The following is a 10,736-nucleotide window of genomic DNA, read 5'->3' as shown; positions in this document are numbered from 1 at the left end:
GAAAGAAATTACTTACAAGGAAACTTCCATGAGATTATTAGATTTCTAAGAGAAACATTTCAGACCTGGGGAGAATCTGATGATATGTTACAAATATTGAAACAGGAACCTGTCAAACAAGAAGTCTAAACCTGGCAAAACAGTCCTTCGGGAATGAAGGAGAGAAAGAGAGAAAGACTTCCCTAAACAAACACTCGTTCAGGAAATTCATCACTACTAGACCTGCCTTGTTCTTTAGTTAACATCATAAAACACAAGAAACTATTGAAAATCTTATTGGTAATGTTAAATATATATTCAAAGTTAGATTCTGAAATATGGTACTGATACTGCCTTATTCACTTAGAGCTCTAGTTTAGATGTTAATAATAAGCATAGTAAAAACAAACCTAACTACAATCTGTTACTAGCTGCTCAATAGAAAAATATGTGAACAGTAACATCAATAGTCTGAAATTTGAGAGAAAGGAAAAGTATAAAATTTAGAGATCTTATTGAAGTTGGTGTCAGTTAAAAGTAGGATGTTATAATTTTAAGATATTTTCAATTAGCAATAATCGCGCCTCGGATAAACCTCATTGGCTACGATACTGCCACTGCGCAAAGCTAATTTTAAGATATTTTATGTAAGCTTCATGGTAACCACAAGGAAAAAACATACAGTAATTACACACACACAAAAAATTGAGAAGTCAAAGCATATCATGCTAAAGTATCATACTAAAAGATACCAAAGCATACACAAAAATAGTAGGGTACCAAAAATAAAAATGGGCCAGTTTCTGTAGTATAGTGATTTATCACACTCACACCACAAAACAATGACAGTGAATCTACAAAATACCCAGAAAATTAACAAAACAGTGACACTAAGTCCTTACATATTAATACTTGCCCCCAAATAAATTTATTAAATTATCCAATCAAAGGAAATTGATCACATGGCTGAATGGATAAAAAACCAAGATCTAATAATATGCTACCTACAAGAGACTAATTTTTGCTTTAAAGACACACAGGCTCGGGCACCTGGGTGGGTCAGTTGGTTAAGTGACCGCCTTTGGCTCGGGTCATGATCCCGGAGTCCTGGGATCGAGTCTCACATTGGGCTTCCAGCTCCATGGGGAGTCTGCTTCTCCCTCTGACCTCCCCTCTCATACTCTCCCACTCTGTGTCTCTTTCTCTCAAATAAATAAAAAATCTTAAAAAAAAAAAAAAAGAAGATACACAGGCTCTGAGTGAATGGATGAAAAAGATACTTCAAGCAGATACAACCCTTCAACCCCCCCCAAAAACTGGTGTAGTTGTAATTATATGGCACAAAATGGACTTTATATGTGGTAAAAGAGTCATAGGGGGGAATTATATAATGATAAAAGGAGTGGATTCATTAACACACACAAATAAATATATATATATATAAAACATATATAAAACAGGTCATATTTACACATATATTTATGTATTTATATCTCTAATTTATATATGTATATATATTATATATAAACATTTTGTCATATGTAAATATTTATGTACCCAATGTAGGACTACCTAAGTATGTAAAGTAACAATTAAGAACTAAAAGGAGAAATACATAGCAATAATAATTAATACTTTGATACTCCATTGTCAATACTAGATCCATCGCCCAGATAGAGAATCAATAAGGAAACAGTGTGCTTGAACAAAACTATAGGCCAAATAGACCTAACAAACATAAGCAGAACATTTTATCCAATAACAACAGAATACATATGCCTATGGAACATTTTCTAAGACAGACCTATGTTAGACCACAAAACAAACCTCAGCAAATTCAAGAATGAAATCGTACCATGTATCTTCTCTGACTACAATGGTATGAAATTAAAAGTCAGCAACAGGAGGAAAACGAATTTCTTCAGACAGACAGAAATGGAAACACTTCATACCAAAGCTTGTCGAATGCAACAAAAGCTGTTCTAAAAGGGAAGTTCATCCAATAAATGCCAACTTTAAGGGGAAAAAAAGATTTCAAATAAATAACCAAACTTTATGGTCTGAGAACTAGAGAAAGAAGAACAGATATAGCCCAGAGTTAGCACAGGGAAGGAAATAGCAATTAGAGAAGAAAAAATGAAATACAGAACAGGAAAATAATACAAAAGATCAACACAACTAAGAGTTTATTTCTTTGGAAAGATAAACCAAATTGACTATCTTTAGCTAGACTAACAAAAGAGAAAAGAAGAACCAAATGGACAAAATTATAAATGAAAAAGGAGACAATACAACTGTTACCATAGAAATACAAAAGGTCCTAAGAAGCTACTATGAATAAGTATATGCCAACACACTGCATAATCCAGACAAAGTGGTAAAATTCTTAAAAACATACAATCTACCAAAACTGCAACAGAATGAAATAGAAAATCTAAACAGGCCAATTATTAGTAAAGAGATCATATGAGTAACAGAAAAACCTTCCAGCAAAGTTAAGCCCAGGACCACAGCTTCATGGACAAATATTATCAAACATTTAAAAAATCAATGCCAATCCTTCTCAAACTCTTCCACAAAAGCTTCCATAAAACTAATTTTATGAGGTCAGCTTTACTTTGACACCAAATTTGGATAAGGATAGTACCAGAAAACAAAACAAAACACTACAGACCAATATCCCTGATTAATGCAGATGCAAAAATTCTCAATAAAATACTAGCAAACATAATTCAAGAAGCATATTATAAGGATCATTCACTAAGATCAAATGGAATATATACCTGGGATGCAAGGATGGTTCATCAATGAAACTATGTAACACATTAATAAAAAGCAAGATACGAATTATATGATCATCTCAATTGAAGCTGACAGAGCATCCAACAAAATACATCATTCATTTAAGACGAAATGTCTTCACAATGGGAACAGAAGCGACGTACCACAACATAATGCAGGCATATACAGCTAGCCCTCAGGTAAACCACATTCAATGGTAAAAGATGGTAAAAGCTTTTCTTCTAAGATCAGGAACAAGACAAGGGTGTCTATTCACACTGTTCCTGTTCAACATGGTACTGGAAGTCCTAGCTAGACCCATCAGGAAGGGAGGGGAGGGAGGGAGGTAGGGAGTAGGGAAGGAAGGAAGGAAGGAAGAAAGGGAAGGAAGGGAAGGAAAGGAAGGAAGAAAAAGAAATGAATAGCTCAGCATTGGAAAGAAATAAAATTATCTATCTGTAGAGAGATCTCTTTATACAAAGAAAATCATAAGGACACCAGCAAAAACTCTCAGATGTCATCAATGAATTCAGTAAAATCGCAAGGTACAAATTAACATACAAAATGCAGTAGGATTTCTATACACTAACAACAAATTACCTAAAAAAGAAATAAAAAATAATGGTCTCACTTACAATAGCATCTGAAACAAAATACTTATAAATAAATTCAACCAAGTAGGTGAAAGATCCTCTACTCTAAAAACTATAAAACACTGATGATGAAAGAAATTAAAGACATAAATAAGTGAAAAAGTGTCCCATGTTCATGGATTGGAAGAATACTGTAAAAATATCTGTATTACTCAAAGCCATCCACAGATTCAAGGCAATCTCCATTAAAATTCTGATGGCATCTCTAAAAAGCCGTGACAATCCTAAAATTTATGCAGAACCATAAAAGACCCCTAGTAGACAGAACAATCCTGACAAAGGAAATAAAGCACGAGACAGCATACTTTTTAATTTTAAGCTATACCATCAAGCTATACTCATCCAAACAGGCATAAAAACAGACACATAAACCAGTGGAACAGAGCCTACAGTCCAGAAGTAAACCCATGTATACACAGTTAACTAATATCTGATAAGGGAGCCAAGAATACTCAATGGGGTAAAGACAATCTTGTCAATAAGTGGTGCTGAGCAAACTGGATAGTCACATGTGAAAGAATGAAACTTGACCCCTACCTCACACGATTCATAAAACCGAACTGAAATGTATTAAAGACCTAAATATAAGACTGAAAGCCGGGGTGCCTGGGTGGCTCAGTGGTTTGGGCTGCTGCCTTCGGCTCGGGTCATGATCTCAGGGTCCTGGGATCGAGCCCTGCATCGGGCTCCCTGCTCCGCAGGAAGCCTGCTTCCCTCTCTCTCTCTCTCTGCCTGCCTCTCTGCCTACTTGTGATCTCTGTCTGTCAAATAAATAAATAAAATCTTTAAAAAAAAAAAAAAGACTGAAAGCCATAAATCTCCTAGAAGAAAAATAAGAAAAAAGCATCTTGGTATGAGTCTTGGCAATGAGACTTTTTGGTTGTGATAACTAAAATGAAAGCAGCCAAATAAAAAAATATGTAAGTGAGACACTAAACTGAAAATTTTATGCACAGCAAAAGAAAGGATCAACAAGACGGGAAGACAATCTACAGAATGGGAAATATTTGCAAGCCATATATATCTATGATAAGGAGTTAAAATCCAAAATACATAAAGAACTTCTACAACTCAATAGCAAAAAACCCAAACAATCCAACTGAAAAATGGGCAAAAGTCCTTAATAGACATTTTTCTAAAGAAGACATATGCACGGCTAACAGGTACATGAAAAGATGCTTAATATCACTCATCATTAGGGAAATGCAAATCAAAATCAAAATGATGTATCACCTCATGTGTATGTCAGAATGGCAAACATTAAACAGACCACTAGCAAATGCTAGTGAGGATCTGGAGGGAAGAAAACCCTCATGCACTGTTGGTGAGATTGTAAATTGGTGCATCCACTGTCGAAAACAGCAAGGAGTTCCCTCCAAAAATTAAAAATAGAACTACTGTATAATACAAAAATTCCACTTCCAGGAATATATCTGAAGAAAACAAAAATACTACAATAGAGAGATACCTGTATTCTCATGTTCATAGCAACATTATTTATAATAGCCAAGACACAGAAACAACCTAAGTGTCATTTGGTGGATGAACGGATAAAGAAAATGTGGGATGAGTATGTATGTGTTTGAGTGTGTGTAGAATATAGTTCAGTCTTAAATAAAAGGAAAGCCTGCCATTTGTGATAACATAAATAGAACTTGAGGGCATTATGATAAGTGAAATAAGTCAAAGACAAATATTCCATGATCTCACTTGTATATGGAATAAAAACAAACAAACCAACAAAAACCCCAACCAAACTCTTCATAGAAAAGGGGAGATCAGATCTGTGGTTACCAGAGGTGGGGAAAGTTAAATGAAGGACATCAAAAGGTACAAATTTCCAGTTATAAGATCAATAAGCACCAGGGATATAATCTATAAAGTGATGGATACAGTTAACACCACTGCATAACCTGCAGCATATATATATGTATATATATATATGTATATATATATATATAATATATGGAAGTTGTTAAGAGTAAATCCTAAGAGTTTGCCTCATAAGGAAGAAATGTATATTTTATCTACATCGGATGACGGATGTTAACTGAACTTTTAGTGATAATTATTTCATAATTTATGCAGCTGAAATCATACATCATACTGTACACCTTGAATTTATATAGTTCTCTATTTTAATTATATCCCAAAACAACTGGAAAAGAAAGATATAACAAGTGTTGGTGAGGATATGCAGAAAAGGGAAACCTTGTGTACTTTTGGTGGGAATATAAATTGGTGCAGCCATAATGGCAAACAGTATGGAGTTTTGACACACACACACAAACAAAAACAACAAGCAAACAAAACCCTAAAAAACAAAAAACAAAACAAAAAGCCAAATATAACTACCATATTATCCAGCAACTCTACTACTGGATATTCATTCAAAAGAAGTGAAAAGACTAACTTAAAAAGGTATATGCACCTCAGGTCCACTGCAGCATTATTTACAACAGCCAAGAGAGAGAAACCATCTAAGTGTCCACTGATGGACGAATGTGTAAAGACAATGGGGAATGTAGATGCAATGGAATACTACTCAGCCACAAAAGAGAAAGACATCTTGCCATGGTGCAACATGGGTGGAGGGCAATATGCTAAGTAAGTCAGACCTAGAAAGAGAAATACTGTATGATATCACTTATGTGTGGAATCGAAGAACAGAAACAAAACACCCCTAAAACCAAACTCAAGAGAAAACATATTGGTGGCTGCCAGGGATCAGGGGTGGGAGTTGGATGAGAAAGGTAAAGGGGTCAAAAGTTACAACCTCCAGTTACAAAACAGGAAGTCATGGGGATGCAGCATACAGCGTGGTGACTACGGTTAATACTGTATTATACATGAGAAGGTTCCTAAGAGAGTAGATCTTAAAACGTCTCATCACATGAAAGAGTTATGAAACTATATGCGGCGGTGGATGTTAAGTAGATGACCCTGGGGATCGTTTCCCAGTATATAAAACTGTTGGGTTGTATTTTACACCTGGAACTAATATAACATATGGATTACATCTCAATTTAAAAAATTTTTTGAAGGTAGTTTTGTGTCAAGGGAGGGTAGTAGTAAAGGGTTGAGGATGCCGAATTATGGAGAAAGGACGAAATACAGAATGATGGGGGAGAACTATGTAAAGAGCACTTCCTAGTGAGAGCAGGGTTCTCTCTAAGCCAACAAGAACAACACGGGATGAACCAGTGTAGGGTTCTAGAGCTTCCGGTCCTCACCTGTGTTTGTGATGTTGAATGTGGGTGTGCTAAACAAATCAGTCAGATGTCTGGATTATGCAATCTACCCATTTCCCGATTTTTGTCGTAACTAATTGCTACGGAAGTGTGGGTTGTAGCAGAATGAAAAGAACTTAATACTTGGCTCACCTGTAACCTTTAAGAAATTGTTAGAGTTGAACTGTGCCCCTTTAATTTTAATTGTTGAGACTGTATTTGGAAATAACATCTTAAAAGAGGCAATGAAAATAAGGCCATTAGGACGAGTGCTCAACCAGGATGACTGGTGCCTTTATAAGAGAAGATTAGGACACAGAAACACAAAGGGAAGACCATGTGAACACAGAGGGAGAGGACAGCCCTCTGCAAGCCAAGGAGACCTCAGAGGAAACCAATCCTGCCAACGCCTTGATGTCAGCACTTGCAGCCTTGAGAACTTCTAGGGGATCAGGAGAAAATACGTTTCTGTTGTTTAAGCCACCTGTGGCACTTTGTCATGACAGCCCTAGCAAATGAACACAGTCTCTAATTGTCACTGTATATAAAACAGCATGTGTAAACCACTGTAGGCCCAGTCCAGGGTGTGCAGGGGCTAGGAAGGCAGCAGAGGTGAGATGCACGGAGGGGCTACCCTGGAGAAGCCTTCCCCCACCCATGGGACACAGGTGCTTTCAGCTTCCGCTGAGTGCTGTCATATGGGACTGTGGGCCTTAGTGTGGCCAGACCGACCAATTTTTTCAAGACAACCTACATATCTGGATTGTCACATACACAACTGCCCAATTCCTAAAACCCTGACCAAAGAACAAATGACAGAGGGTGGGGTCTAGGCTTTGGGCTTCCAGTTGAGACCATATTGGAATGTAACAGATTATACAAATCTACCTGTCGATTCCCCTGAGAGCTTTAAAATGTGGAGTCGGGGGCACCTGGGTGGCTCAGTGGGTTAAAGCCTCTGCCTTCGGCTCAGGTCATGATCCCAGGGTCCTAGGATCAAGCCCCACATCAGGCTCTCTGCTCGGCAGGAAGCCTGCTTTCCCCTCTCTCTCTCTCTGCCTGCCTCTCTGCCTACTTGTGATCTCTGTCAAATAAATAAGTAATAATAAAAAAAAATCTAAAATGTGGAGTCATAGGATGGTTGGTGTGGTATGGACCTAAGGTGTAGGACTGTATCAACTCCATCCAGATCTGGTTATGGTAGAAATTGCAAGGGACGCTACATAACATGTACATATTGAGATCAGTTCAGTTCAACTGCCACTAAGATGACCTATTATTCTATTTTCCTATTGCTGGGCTGTTGCTCCCATGCTTTCCACCAATCATAAAGATGAGTTTCCTCCTGTCTTTGTGAAGTTGGTTCACCCAGGATAAATCCCAACACTTTGTAGAATATCAGGACCTAGTACAGCAGCCTAAAACCATCCCTCTGGCTTTGTTCCTTATCACTGCTTTATTTAACATGAAAACAACAGGGTTGAAAAAATTCCAGTGTTTCTACCCAACAGAGCTAATGAGATTCTGAAGTCTCTTCCATAACATAAAAACTGAAAGAGTTTTGAAGCTTAATCAACAGGGCTTGTCACGGAAAGAACACTTATGGAGCAAAACTTAATGCCCCATTTTTAGATTTTCGTAATGGTTTGTTGGCAAGCTGGGTCTTTTTCCCCTGCTACGTTGCCTATGCGAAATGCTTTAAAAGGGTGTAGGCAAGTATGCTTGTCAGCAGGGACTTGGCAACTCATGTCTCCTTCCTGGACCCCCTGTGCCTTGCTTCAGCCTCAAGACAGTGAGACAGCCAGCCACCCAGGCAATGTTTTATGAACCTGATGCTATGAAAAGGCAGGCAATAAATTAGCGGGACGGAGTCTATCTGTCGCCTTTAGAACATGCCACTTTGGGTATATGACCTATGTGTTGCCAGCAGGCGTTCCTGAGACCAGATGATGAAGTAGAGGTCTATGCATATGATTTTATTATTTTTTCAGCTGACTTCGCCCCAGTGGATATATAGAAGGTGAGAGGGGAAAGAAAGTGATTCAATTGCTTAGTAGTAAAAATATACTTTGCCCCTGCTTCTTGGTATGAAACTAAGGAATGGTCGACAAACATTTCCATGAAGTAATAATTGCCTTTTGCGTAAGCGTTTATAAGTTAAAAAAGAAAAAAAAAGTGGTCTATGCCAAATTCAAGTGAAAATGTGCATGGAATCATGGTGGAAAATATATATTCAGCATGAGATCAGAGGGACTAAATTTTCTGAGTTTCCACTGCCGCTGCAGAAAGCTCAAATCCAGTGAATTATGGCCATGTGTATACTGTGTATCAGATGGACAGATAAAACTCCATTCAGTGAGGGCCCGGTTCTCGATAAGACCAGGCACATACTAACTACTTTAGTCTTCACTTTTCACAGAAGGTCCTATTACCTCCCTTCTCCACGTGAAAAACGGAAGCTCAAAATGGTTTATTACTCGCCTAAAGGCACACAGATATGAGGAAGTGGCAGCAAGATTCAAGTCCCATCCTTACAGGCACTGAATTCCAAGCTCCTTCTATTTTGACTGCTGAGATACTGATAAAATGAAGCTCACCTTCACAATTGTGTAATATTACACACATAGAGTGTGTGTGTCTGTGTGTTTGCATGAGCACGCGCACACACTCACTACCATCTGCCAGGCAACTCAGCCAAACCAAGTGAGAAGCCTGATTATGCTAAGCAGAGTAAGTCAAAGACAAAAACACTATGATCTCGCACGTGTAATCTCTAAAAACAAAACAAAAACATGACACAGTCTAGCTCATACATACAAACAACAGATTGGTTCCCAGAGGCGGTGGCGGGTGGGGGGTGGGGGTGGGTGGAATTTCTGAAGATAGTCAAAAGGTACAGGCTTCCAGTTATAAAATAAATAAGTCATAGAGATGTAATGTATAACATCGTGACCATAATCCTGTATCTCATCTTTCAAAGTTGCTAAGAATAGGTCTTAAAAGACCTATTCAGCACCATGAAAAATTTTTTTAAAAGATTTAGAAAGCACAAGCATGGGTGGAGGAGTGGCAGAAGGAGGGAGGGAGAGGGGGAAGAGAGAGAGAGAGAGACAATGCAAAAGACTCTCCACTGAGTGAGGAGCCTGATGTGGGGCTCAGTCTCAGGACCCTAAGATTATGACTTGAGCTGATATGGAGAGCCCAATGCTTAACCAACTGATCAACCCAGGAGCTACAGGGAAAAATGTTTAACTATATGTGGTGACAGATGTTCTTAACACTTATTCTAGGGATCACTACACAATACACAAATCTTGAATCTGGAAACTAATATAATGTAATGTAATGTAACATAATAGAATATATAATATATATAATATAATGTTATGTGCCTCTTGTATCTAAAAATTTTTAACAAGCATGTTTGGTTATATAATTCTAATAGTTTTAGCAAATTTTTAGAGCATTGTATTTTATAATAATAAAGTAATTTTTATTTATTTATTATTATTTTTTAAGATTTTATTTATTTATTTGACAGAGAGAGTTCACAGTAGACAGAGAGGCAGGCAGAGAGAGAGAGAAGGAAACAGGCTTCCTGCTGAGCAGAGATCCCGATGCGGGACTCGATCCCAGGATCCTGAGATCATGACCCGAGCCGAAGGCAGCGGCTTAACCCATTGAGCCACCCAGGCGCCCGAATAAAGTAATTTTTAAATTAAAAAAGATCTAGTTTGGTTCTGGAGGAGGTAGAGATAAATGCATAAGCAAGAGATAGCAGAACTCCTGTGAATAGTGCTGCTGTCCCAACAGCTAGTGTGGGATCATGGGCAGGAGCCATTACAATACTAGGGAGGACTCCTGGAGGAGAGGACATTTGCAGTAAGTGAAGGATGGCCAGCCGTCTGCCATGTTCTGCACAGAAGGCCAAGCATGTGTGGGCACAGCAAGAGAAGCTGGGGAAAGGGAACCAGCAGCTCAAGAAGCGACCTGAGGTCATGTCATTTTATTGTACTTTTCCCTAAGATCACCAGATAATAAATTTTCTCAAGCAACCAACCACCCAGCTAGGAGCCATGTAAAAGACGAGTGA

At 38.1% G+C, this 10,736-nt stretch overlaps 1 pseudogene; it reads right to left on the bottom strand.

The window, feature by feature from the left end:
- Positions 1 to 456: 456 nt before the first annotated feature.
- Positions 457 to 608, bottom strand: LOC123390854 (annotated as a pseudogene).
- Positions 609 to 10,736: the final 10,128 nt, after the last annotated feature.

The sequence above is a fragment of the Mustela putorius genome, unplaced genomic scaffold, assembly GCF_011764305.1.
Source record: "Mustela putorius furo isolate JIRA1106 unplaced genomic scaffold, ASM1176430v1.1 tig00000145_pilon_pilon_pilon, whole genome shotgun sequence".
Classification (NCBI taxonomy): domain Eukaryota; kingdom Metazoa; phylum Chordata; class Mammalia; order Carnivora; family Mustelidae; genus Mustela; species Mustela putorius.
Note: the sequence above shows the minus strand (reverse complement) of the source record. Positions and strands in the feature narration are given on the sequence as shown.